General features: G+C 41.4%; 1 pseudogene; it reads right to left on the bottom strand.

The window, feature by feature from the left end:
- Positions 1–258: 258 nt before the first annotated feature.
- On the bottom strand, positions 259–3778 carry LOC106008652 (Krueppel-like factor 4 pseudogene; annotated as a pseudogene).
- Positions 3779–10928: the final 7150 nt, after the last annotated feature.

Here is a 10928-nt window from a genome sequence, read left to right as displayed (position 1 = left end):
GACTTTGTTTCCATTTTTTTTCTCATATTCCATTCCCTTCTTTCTTTTCCTCTACCCCTCACACGTCCCCTTCCACTTTGCACCTTCTCTTCCTATTCCGCATTATCTGTTATACCTTTTAGTCCTTATTTACACTTTCAGTTTCTCACACTAGAGAAACTATTCGGTATTTACATGTGTGTCCTATTTATTTCGCTTAAGAGTATCGCCTCAATGTGCATCCATTTAGCTATAAATGTCTCTAGTTTCTCATTTTTTTTTTGTTATTCAGACAAAATATTATAGGTTTATTTAAAACTTATTTCTCACCTTGAGTATGCAAAATACAAACTCCACAAAATGTTCATTTCTTTACTTCATAGTTTACAAATATACAAAATAGAAGTTTGCTTAAATTTATATTACATATTTATTAAGGCAAGGAACTATGTAGAAAAAACACATTTGTCCTGTTTAAGGCATACTTGGGAATAAACCATTGTACAAAGTATTGCACATCTGAAACCACAGTGCATAACAGACTGTCTGCATAAAAATGTTAAAGTAAACCAGGTATATTTACCTGACTTAGGTCATAAATGTAGATCGGAAGGCAAAAATAGATTTTCCTTTTCAAAGTATGCAGCAGTTTGAGAAGAACTTTGGCTTCCTCATTTGGTACCTTTAGAACCAAGACCCACCAAGCACCATCATGTAGGCCATTAAAACACATTTTCTGTACCTGAATTTCTTCCTCTTCTCCTAACATCATACTAATAGCTTTTAGAAGGCAAAGAGAATACAAGGTGATCTTTATACTTATATTGCATCGAAACACAATTCAAGAAAATCCGGGTCTTCCTGCCCTCCCCAACTCATGGATCTAATTTATACCCTGATATCCACAACTTCCAGTCTCTCCCATGGCGTTTTGTAAGTCCAGGCATGTTCAAGTTGGATTTAGAATTGGAATGATAGAAGATCCAGTCACAGACCCCATCTGTTCTTTGATTTTTATGTCTTTGGGATTTCTCCTTTCTCCCGATTATACACTCTCAAGCTGACCTGCTGGGAACTTGACCGTGATGATTGTTGTGCTTGCCAGCTGGGTCCTCCCCTTGTGGGAAGACAGTGTAAAAGGTTTTTAAAAAATACTGAATTCTCTCCTGGCAGTGCAGGTCATGTCCACTCTGGGATTTAAAAGTGCCGCTTCATGTGTAAGGCCAGGTGGTCCGACCTGGAGAAGGCCCGGTCGAACTTCTGGCACTGGAAGGGACGGTGCCCCGCGTTTGCGGTAGTGCCTGATCAGTTCATCGGAGCGGGCGAACTTCCACCCACAGCCATCCCAGTCACAGTGGTATGGCTTCTCACCTGTGTGGGTTCGCAGTTGTGCCTTGAGATGAGAACGCTGTATAGGTCTTGCCACAGCCCGCATAATCACAAGTATGGGTGGCCGTCCTTTCCCAGGGCCATGACCTTCTTCCCATCTTTGGCTTGGGCTCCTCTGGCAGGCAGGAACCGGGTGGCATGAGCTCTTGGTAGTGAAGCGGTGGGACCTGCGGCTGCATCTGGTCAGGCAGAAAGGGTGGGTAGTTGGGTCCCAGATGGTAATGGAATCATGGGGGAAGCGGCAGGGCGGGGTGACAGTCCCTGGTGCTCAGCAGTTCCTCGGGACCCAGGGTCGGGTTAGTCCTGCTCGGGAGCTGGCGCCCCAGGGGAAAGCCGTGTGCACTTGGCCGGTGCCCGTTGCTGAACGGCGGTCCAGCGCCCAAGTGGGCCTCCAGGGGCCGGCCGACCATGCAGGAGGGCACCGCCTCCTGCTTGATCTTGGGACACATGCGCTGCGTTCCGCCGCTGTAGGGTGCCACCACCACCGGGTGGCTGCCGTCTGGGCTGCCTTTGCTAACACTGATGACCCAGGGACTGCCATACTCGCTTCCAGGGGCGCTCAGTGACGCCTTCAGCACAAACTTGCCCTTCAGCCCGCCACCTGGCGGCAGCGGAATGTACACTGGGTCCAATTCGGGCCGCAGGAGCTCGGCCACGAAGCCGCCCGAAGGGCTCACATCGTTGTTATCCACCAGGTTGAAGGGAGCCGTGGGAGGGGCCGCCGACTCCCGGCCATACAGGTGGCCAGCTCCAGTGCCGCCCGGGGCCACGCCCAGGTCGCCCCTGGCCCGCATGGGGTAGCTGAAACTGCAGGTGGAGGGCGCGCCGGCTGGGCCGCTGCTCCATGGGGAGGACGAGGATGAGGCTGATGCCGACGAGGATACGGTGGCGGCCAGCGACTCTTGATGAGACAGCGAGTTGGCGAGAATAAATTCTAGGTGTAGGAGATCATTGAATTCCTCCGTCTCTCTCCGGGTTAGGTGGGCTGGGTTGTTACCGCTGCAGGCTGTGCCTGCTCCACTGTCCAGGTCTGTGGCCACGGTCGCAACCGCCAGGTCGTAGGGGCGGCCGGGAAGCACCGGGCGGGGGGGGGGGGGTCGCTTCATATGGGAGAGCCCCTCCCGCCAGCAGTTATTCAGGGCACCTGCTGGACGCAGTGTCTTCTCCCTTCCCGCCGGCCCGGACGCGAACGTGGAGAAGGACGGGAGCAGCGGGTCGCTGACAGCCGTGTCAGGCTCACCAGGTGGCTGCCTCATTAATGTGGGGGCCCAGAAGGTCCTCGGGAGCCTGAAGCACCGGGGGTACCCAAACTCCAAAGTTAACGAAGAAAAAGAAAACATCCTTAGAAACTAAGTCAAAAGCCCCAAACGCCAAAATGCCCAAGATCCTTCTTTTTTGGATTAAATATAAACTAGAAACGTATCCTTTAAAAAAAAGTTTCTTTGTACACAAAAGTTCTTAGAAAAGTTGTAAGCTCTTATAAAAGTAGACAATCAGCAAGGCGAGTAAATAGTCCAGTGGCCAGGCTGCGCTCTCTTCGACTCAGAGGCGTCCCTCGCCACTGTCGTGGTCGCGGGCGCTGGGGCTGTGGCTTGGGCGGTGGGCAGGCTGCGCCGCCAGGTGAGAAGGGCCACAGTGGCTCTGAATTGCGAGCTGGACGGAGGCGCAGGGAGCGGAGTCCTGGGGGCTGCGCTGGCTGTGTGGGGGGCCAGAGGGTCGGGGAGGGGCACTCGGAGGCCCGGGGGGCCGCCACTGCCTCTGCTCCCCGCGCGCCCGCAGCCGCGCTCGCTCTCTCCGGCGGGGGAGCTGCCCTAGTTTCTCATTCTTTATGGCTGAGTAGTACTCCATTTTTATTTTTAAAAACCACATTTTCTTTATTCAGTCTCCAGTTGATGGGCAATTGGGTTGTTTCCAAGTTTTAGCTATCACGAATTGTGCTCCTATGAACATGGGTACACATATATCGCTGTGGTATGATTCTTTTAATTCTTTGGGGAAGATACCCAGCAGGGGAATAGCTGTGTCAAAGGGGACTTCCAGTCCTAGTTCTTTGAGGTACCTCCATACTGATTTTCACAGTGCTTGCACCAGTCTACACTCCCACCTGCAGTGGAGTAAGGTTCTTCTTTCCCCACACCCCCGCCACCTTTTGTTATTGGTTGATTTCATGAGCGCAGCCATTGTTTTTTTTTTCTTTTCTTAAGTTCTTTTATTGGTACATTGTAGGTATACAGTTCATTTATATTTATCATTAGGTGTTTGTACCTGTACATGACTATCTTAGTTCTTATTTTTTCCCCATTACCTGTGTGCCTTTCACCCCCTCCACCCTTCCCTATTTACATAGACTTCATTTCCATTTTTTTTCTTTTCTCATAGTTTTTCCTTTCCCTTCTTTTCTTTCCCCTTCCCCTCCCACCACCCCAACATTTTTGGACCTTTTTTCCTATTTCAAATTATCAATTATTCATTTTAGTCATTTTAACCCTTATTTACACTATCAGTTTCTCACATGAGAGAAACTATTCGGTATTTACACGTGTGTCCTATTTATTTCACTTAAGAGTATGGCCTCGATATGCATCCATTTAGCTATAAATAACTCTAGTTTTTCATTCTTTATGGCTGAGTAGTACTCCATTTTATTAAAAAACCACATCTTCTTTATTCAATTTCCAGTTGATGGGCACTTGGGTAATAGCCATTCTTTCTGGGGTGAGGTGGAATCTCAGCATTGTTTTCATTTGCATTTCTCGAATGACCAGTGATGTTGAAGATTTTTTCATATGTTTGTTTGCTCTATTTCTTTGTGTGAGAAATGTCTGTTCATTCCAGATGTCCATTTTTGGATTGGGTCTTTAAATTTGGGAGGTCTGATTTTTTAAAAGTTCTTTATAGATTCTAGATAATAGACCTTTGAGGGACAGCTGGTGAAAAATTTTTCCCACATTGTGGGTTATCTCTTCACACTGTTGGTGGTTCCTCTTGCTATGTAGCAGCTGTTTTTAAAAAAATTCTTTTATTGGTACATTTTAGGTATACAATATGTTTACATTTATCATTGGGTGCTTGTACCTGTACATGATGTATCTTAGTTCTTATTTTTTCCCCCATTACCTGTGCACCCTTCACCCCCTCCACCCTTCCGTATTTACCTAGATTTCATTTCCATTTTTTTTTTCTTTTCTCATAATTTTTCCTTTCCCTTCTTCCCTTTCCCCTTTCCCTCCCACCACCCCTACACTACACCTTTGGACCTTTTCCTATTTCAAATTATCAGTTATTCATTTTAATCATTTTAATCCTTATTTACATTTTCAGTTTCTCACACGAGAGAAACTATTTGGTATTTACACATGTGTGTCCTATTTATTTCACTTACAAGTATGGCCTTAATATGCATCCATTTAGCTATAAATAACTCTAGTTTTTCATTCTTTATGGCTGAGTAGTACTCCAATTTATTTTAAAAAACCACATCTTCTTTATCCAATTTCCAGTTGAGGGGCACTTGGGCTGTTTCCAGGCTTTAGCTATTACAAACTGTGGTGCTATAAACATGGGTGCACATATATCGCTGTGGTATGGTTCTTTTAATTCTTTGGGGAAGATACCCAGCAAGGGAATAGCTGGGTCAAATGGGACCTCTACCCCTAATTCTTTGAGGTATCTCCATACTGACTTCCTCAGTGGTTGCACCAGTCTGCACTCCCACCAACAATGGAGAAGGGTTCCTTTCTCCCCACACCCCTGCCAGCATTTGTTACTGGTTGATTTCTTGACAGCAGCCATTCTTTGTGGGGTGAAGTGGAATCTCAGTGTTGTTTTCATCTGCTTCTCTCGAATGACCAGTGATATTGAACATTTTTGCATACATTTATTTGCTGCTTTTACTTCTTCATCTGAGAAATGTCTGTTCATTTCAGATGCCCATTTTTGAATTGGGTGTTTGAATTTGGGGGGTCTGATTTTTTTCAATTCTTTATATATTCTTGATAGTAGACCTTTGTCTGAGGTACAGCTGTTAAAAATTTTTTCCCACATTGTAGGTTGTTTCTTACTTCTGTTGGTGGTTTCTCTTGCAGTGGAGAAGCTTTTTAATAAGATGAGATCCCAGTTGTTGATTCTTTGTGCTAGCTCCTGTGCTACTGAGGATTTGTTCATAAAGTCTTTTCCTATGCCAGTGTCTTCAAGAGTTCTACCTAACTTATCTTCCAGCAAGTTTAGTGTTTCTGTCTTATTATTTAGATCTTAATCCACTTCAATCTTAGTTTAGTGCATGGTGATAGGTATGGGTCTAGTTTTAATCTTTGGCAGTCTGAAATCCAGTTTTTCCAACATCATTTATTAACTAGGCTATCTTTCCTCCAATGAGGGTGGTTGGCTCCTTTGACAAAGATGAGGTGGCTGAGTATGTCTGGAGTTGTTTCTGCATCTTCTAATCTAGTCCATTGATCCTCAGATGTGTTTCTTTGCCAGTACCATGCTGTTTTTATCACAGTAGCTTTGTAGTATAGTTTCAAGTTGGGGATTGTGATACCCCCTGACATGTCTCTGTTGCCTAGAATTGCTTTTGCTATTCTAGGTTTCTTCTGATTCCAAATGAATTTTTTTTATTGTTTTCTCTAGTTCTGTGAAGTATATTGGAATTTCAATTGGTATTGCATTAAATCTATGTAGTAGTTTTGGAAGAATGGCCATTTTCACTATATTGGTTCTTCCTACCCAAGAACAAGGGATATCTTTCTATTTTCTTATATCTTCTTCAATCTCCTTTTTCAGAGTCCTGTAGTTTTCAGTGTAGAGGTCTTTTGCTTCCTTTGTTAGGTTGATTCTTAGATATTTCATTTTTTTAGATGCTATTGTAAAATGAATTATTTCCCGAATTTCTCTCTCAATGGGTCTGCTATTTGCATACGAGAAGGCTATTGTGTTTTGAGTGTTGACCTTGTATCCAGCTATTCTACTGAATCTGTCAGTTAGGTCTAGAAGACTTTTGACTGAGTTTTTTGGGTCTCCTATGTAAAGTATCATATCATCAGCAAATAATGACAGTTTAACTCCCTTTCCTATCTTTATTCCTTTTATTTCTTTCTCTTTTCTAGTTGCTGTGGCTAATGTTTCCAGAACTATATTGAACAGGAGTGGTGATAGTGGGCATCCTTGTCTTGTTCCTGATTTTAGTGTGAAAGTTTTCAGTTGTTGACCGTTTAGTATGATGTTACCTGTTGGTTTTTCATAAATAGCCTTAATCAGGTTGAGATAAAGACCGTCTATTCCAATTTTCTGTAGTGTTTTTATCATGAATGCGTGTTGGATTTTGTAGAATGCCTTTTCTGGATCTATTGAGATGATCATATGGTTTTTGTCCTTGACTCTGTTAAACAGTGTATTACATTTATTGATTTACAGATGTTGAACCATCCTTGCATCCCTGGGATAAATCCAACTTGGTTAGGGTGTATGGTCTTGATGACACTCTGTATTCTGTTTGCTAGTATCTTGTTGAGGATTTTTGCATCTATGTTCATTAGGGAGATTGGTCTGTAGTTCTCTTTTTGGGTTGTATCTTTCCCTGGTTTTGGAATCAAAGTAACGCTTGCTTCTAGGAATGAATTCAGAAGCCTTGCTTCCCTTTCAATTTTCTTGATGCATTTAAAGAGTAATGGCAATAGTTCTTCTTTAAATGTCTTATAGAATTCAGCAGTGAAGCCATCAGGACCTGGGCTTTTCCTTGTTGGTAAATTTTTTATTACATTTTCAGTTTCACTCATTGTTATTGGGGTGTTTAGAATTTCTGTATCTTCTTCATTTAACTTTGGCAGTTCATATGTATCTAGGAATCTGTCCATTTCTTCTGTGTTTTCCATTTTATTAGAGTACCAAGTTCTCAAAGTAGGTATTGATGATCCTCTGGATTTCTGCTGGGTCTGTTGTGACTTCACCTTTTTCATTCTTAATTGCATAGATTTGAGCCTTTTCTTTCCTTTTTCTGATAAGGTTGGATAAAAGTTTATCAATTTATTTATTCTTTCATAAAACCAACTCTTTGATTCATTAATTTTTTTGTGTTGTTCTCTTAGTCTCCATTGCATTGATTTCTGCTCTGATCTTTATAATTTCCTTTCTTGTACGAGCTTTGGGTTTGTTATGCTCTTCTTTTTCTAGGAGTTTGAGGTTCTGCATTAGGTTATATAACTGAGTTCTCTCTGTTGTCCTAATATGAGCATTCACTGCTATGAATTTCCCACGTAGAACTGCTTTCATTGTGACCCATAGATTCCTGTATGTTGTACTGGCATTATCATTTACTTGTAGAAACTGTCTAATTTCTTCTTTAATTTCCTCTGTGACCCATTGGTTGTTCAAGAGGATGTTATTTAATTTCCATGTGTTTGTAGGAGTTTTGTAGTTCCTTATGTCATTGATCTCCAATTTTATTGCACTATGGTCTGATAGTATACAGGGGGTAACTTCAGTTCTTTCACATTTACTTAGACATATCTTCTGAGCTAGCATGTGGTCTATTTTGGAGAATGACCCATGTGCAGCTGAAAAGAATGTGTATTCTGATTTTGTGGGGTGGAACACTCTGTAAACATCTATTAAGTCCATTTGTTCAATAGCTTGGTTCAATTCTAGAATTTCATTGTTAATTTTTTGTCTAGATGATCTGTCTAATTGTGATAATGGGGTATTGAGATCCCCCACTACAATCGTATTAGAGCTTATTTGATTTTTCATGTCCATTAATATTTGTTTTGTACAGTTGGGGCCATTCATATTTGGTGCATATATATTTATGATTGTCATCTCTTCCTCTTGGACTGTTCCCTTCACAAGGGTATAGTGACCATCTTTGTCTCTCTTAATTAGTTTTGGTTTGAAATCTACTTTGTCTGCAAATAAAATTGCTACCCCTGCTTTTTTCTGGGTTCTTGTGGCATGGAGAACTGTTTTCCATCCTTTTACTTTCAGTCTGTGAATTTCTTTTTGAGTTAGGTTTGTTTCTTGTATACAGCATAATGTTGGATTTTGCCTCTTAATCCATTCTGTCAGTCTATTTCTTTTGATTGGTGAATTGAGACCATTAACATTGATAGTTACAATTGATAGATACTGACTCATCCTTGTCATGATATTTTACTACTGGTGGCTCTTTTATTTCTTGTTTTGTTTTTGTTTTGTTTGTTTTGTTTTGTTTGTTTTTTTGGTTTTTTTCCATTTCCCTTTAGTTTCTTACCTTGACTGGTGGCTTCCCTCTTTTGGACCTCATGGAGTTGTGATCTTCCTTGTCTTTTTCTAGGATATTGCTTAGGATTGTTTGGAGTGCTGGTTTGGTGTTTTTGAAATTTCTCAGGTGTTCTTTCTCATGAAAGTATCTAATTTCCCCATCAATTTTGAAACATAATTTTGCAGGATACAACAGTCTAGGTTGGAAGTTATATTCTTTTAGGGCTTGAAATACTTGACTCCAGGCCTTCCTTGATTTGAGGATTTGTGTTGAAAAATCTGCCGTGATTCTGATGGGCTTTCCTTTGCATGTGATTTGTTTGTTTTCTCTAACTGCCTGTAGAATTTTGTTCTTCTCTTGGGTTTCTGGGATCTTGACTATTATATGTCTAGATGTAGATTTTTTTTTGATAATGGCTAGTTGGAGTTCTATATGCCTCATTTATCTGTATGTCCAATTCTCCACCTCTGTCTGGGAAGTTTTTTACTATTACGTCTGTGAACAGTTTTTTAATGTCAATTGTACTTTCTCCTGTTTTTTCATGGACTCCTATCAGTCTTATGTTATTCTTCTTTGCATCATCTAGCAGCTGCTGGATTGATTTCTCATGGTCCCTTACTATCTTTAAGAAATCTCTGTTTTCATGGTCCTTAACCACAATCCTGTCTTCTATATCTGATATTCTATCTTCAGATTCTCTTAATCTGCTCTGCATGCTTTCAGTGGAGTTTTTAATCTGAGTATCTGTTTGAATCTGTTTCATGGATTTCATTTCCTTCTTATGTTGGGCAGTCATGGTTTCCATTTCTTTCTTATGCTGGCCATTCATGGCTTCCAGCATGTTTCTGGTCTCATCTATTTTCTTAACTGTTTCTGTTCTAGAGCCTCTAATCATGTCTTTCCCTCTGCTCACCATCTCTGTAGTTATCTGGGAGATTATTTCTGCTTTAAATTTTTCTAGAGCCTCATGCATCTGTTTTGTTACTTCCTGTGCTATTTAGTTCTGGGTGTCCAGGTGGTTGATTATCAGACTTTTCCACCTCATTTCCCCCAGGATTTGCCTTTTGTGGGGTGGAAGCCCGAGTTTGTGCCTTGCTTAAATGTCTTCTTTTTGTTTTTGGTACTGTCCTTGGTTTAATTTCTGGATTGATATTTCAAAATTGCTTAATGTAGGTATCTTTGTTGCTTGTGTTTAAAACCCTCATGAATGATTGCTTTTCAGAGGTGTCTTCCAGATATAGCTGGTATTGAGGTTTTGAAACTCTAATGACTCTGAGGCTATTTCATTTTCATTATACCAGGAAGGACAACTGATTAGATCGATCACAACATCTTAGTCCAGATGATACAATCAGCAACACCATAGCGTCAAGCGCAGCTTAGAAAATAACAATTTGTGGTAGTTATTAATCTATCACATTTAACTGTGTGAATTAAAACCGAGGACCAACCCAGCATATGTTTATAGTGAATAAACTCTTCAATATAGCAACGTTATCCTTCAGGATGGGGAGTTAGAAGGAGGTGGGGAGGGAGGGACAGGTAGAAAGATCAGGAAAGATTAGCAGTGAGGCCAGAAGACACAAGAAGATCACACAAACTCTAAGAAATTGTTAAAGGCAAGAGGAAAATGCAGAATGAAAGAACAAAGATGTGAACAGAACTACCTAACAACAATAGGGAGGTTAGATACTGTATTTAGTTTCCTTTAAAACTAATGATAATCAAGAGAAGGAAAAAGAGAAGAAAAGAAAAATAAACAAATCCAAATTCAGTCCAGGAAGGGGACTGAAGTGAGATGAAGAGCAATGTGGGGGGAGAAGATAAAAGAAAAAAAAAAAGAGAAAAGTAAAAATTTGAAAAGAGTAGAAAAAAGTAAAAATTAAGAATTAAAAATAAGAGAAAAAATATTTTTTTCTTTTTTGCAAATAACAAAAAATAAAAATGAAGGGCCTCCTTCAGGGTATGTCTCTGCTGTCATAATAGGCAACATAGGCAGCTGTGTGCATATACAAGTCAATTAGTCTCAGCAAGCCAGTAGCAGACCTGTGAGATTCAGGCAGATTTCTGGCTGCTAGTCCCAAGTTGAGTTCCCTGTCCTCCTGCAGGGTTGAACTCTGCAAAGTTCTACTGAAGTTTCCAGTTGCCCTTCCCCTGAAGATAGTGCAGGTTCCGATGGGAGGTGATCCCTCCAACTTACCAAGTACGGTGGTCTGGTGTACCTTTATTGTAGAGATTCTCTTTACTTTTCCGCTGAGCTTCAGTTTTCATCGAGGAGCCTGAGAGGCCCTCTTTCTGTTGCTAACTTTTGCTCTATCTTGTGGCG

The sequence above is a fragment of the Heterocephalus glaber genome, unplaced genomic scaffold (genome assembly GCF_053883595.1).
Source record: "Heterocephalus glaber isolate CG9 unplaced genomic scaffold, H.glaber_assembly_v1.0 deba00001781, whole genome shotgun sequence".
Classification (NCBI taxonomy): domain Eukaryota; kingdom Metazoa; phylum Chordata; class Mammalia; order Rodentia; family Bathyergidae; genus Heterocephalus; species Heterocephalus glaber.
This window is presented reverse-complemented; position numbering and strand designations above follow the sequence as displayed.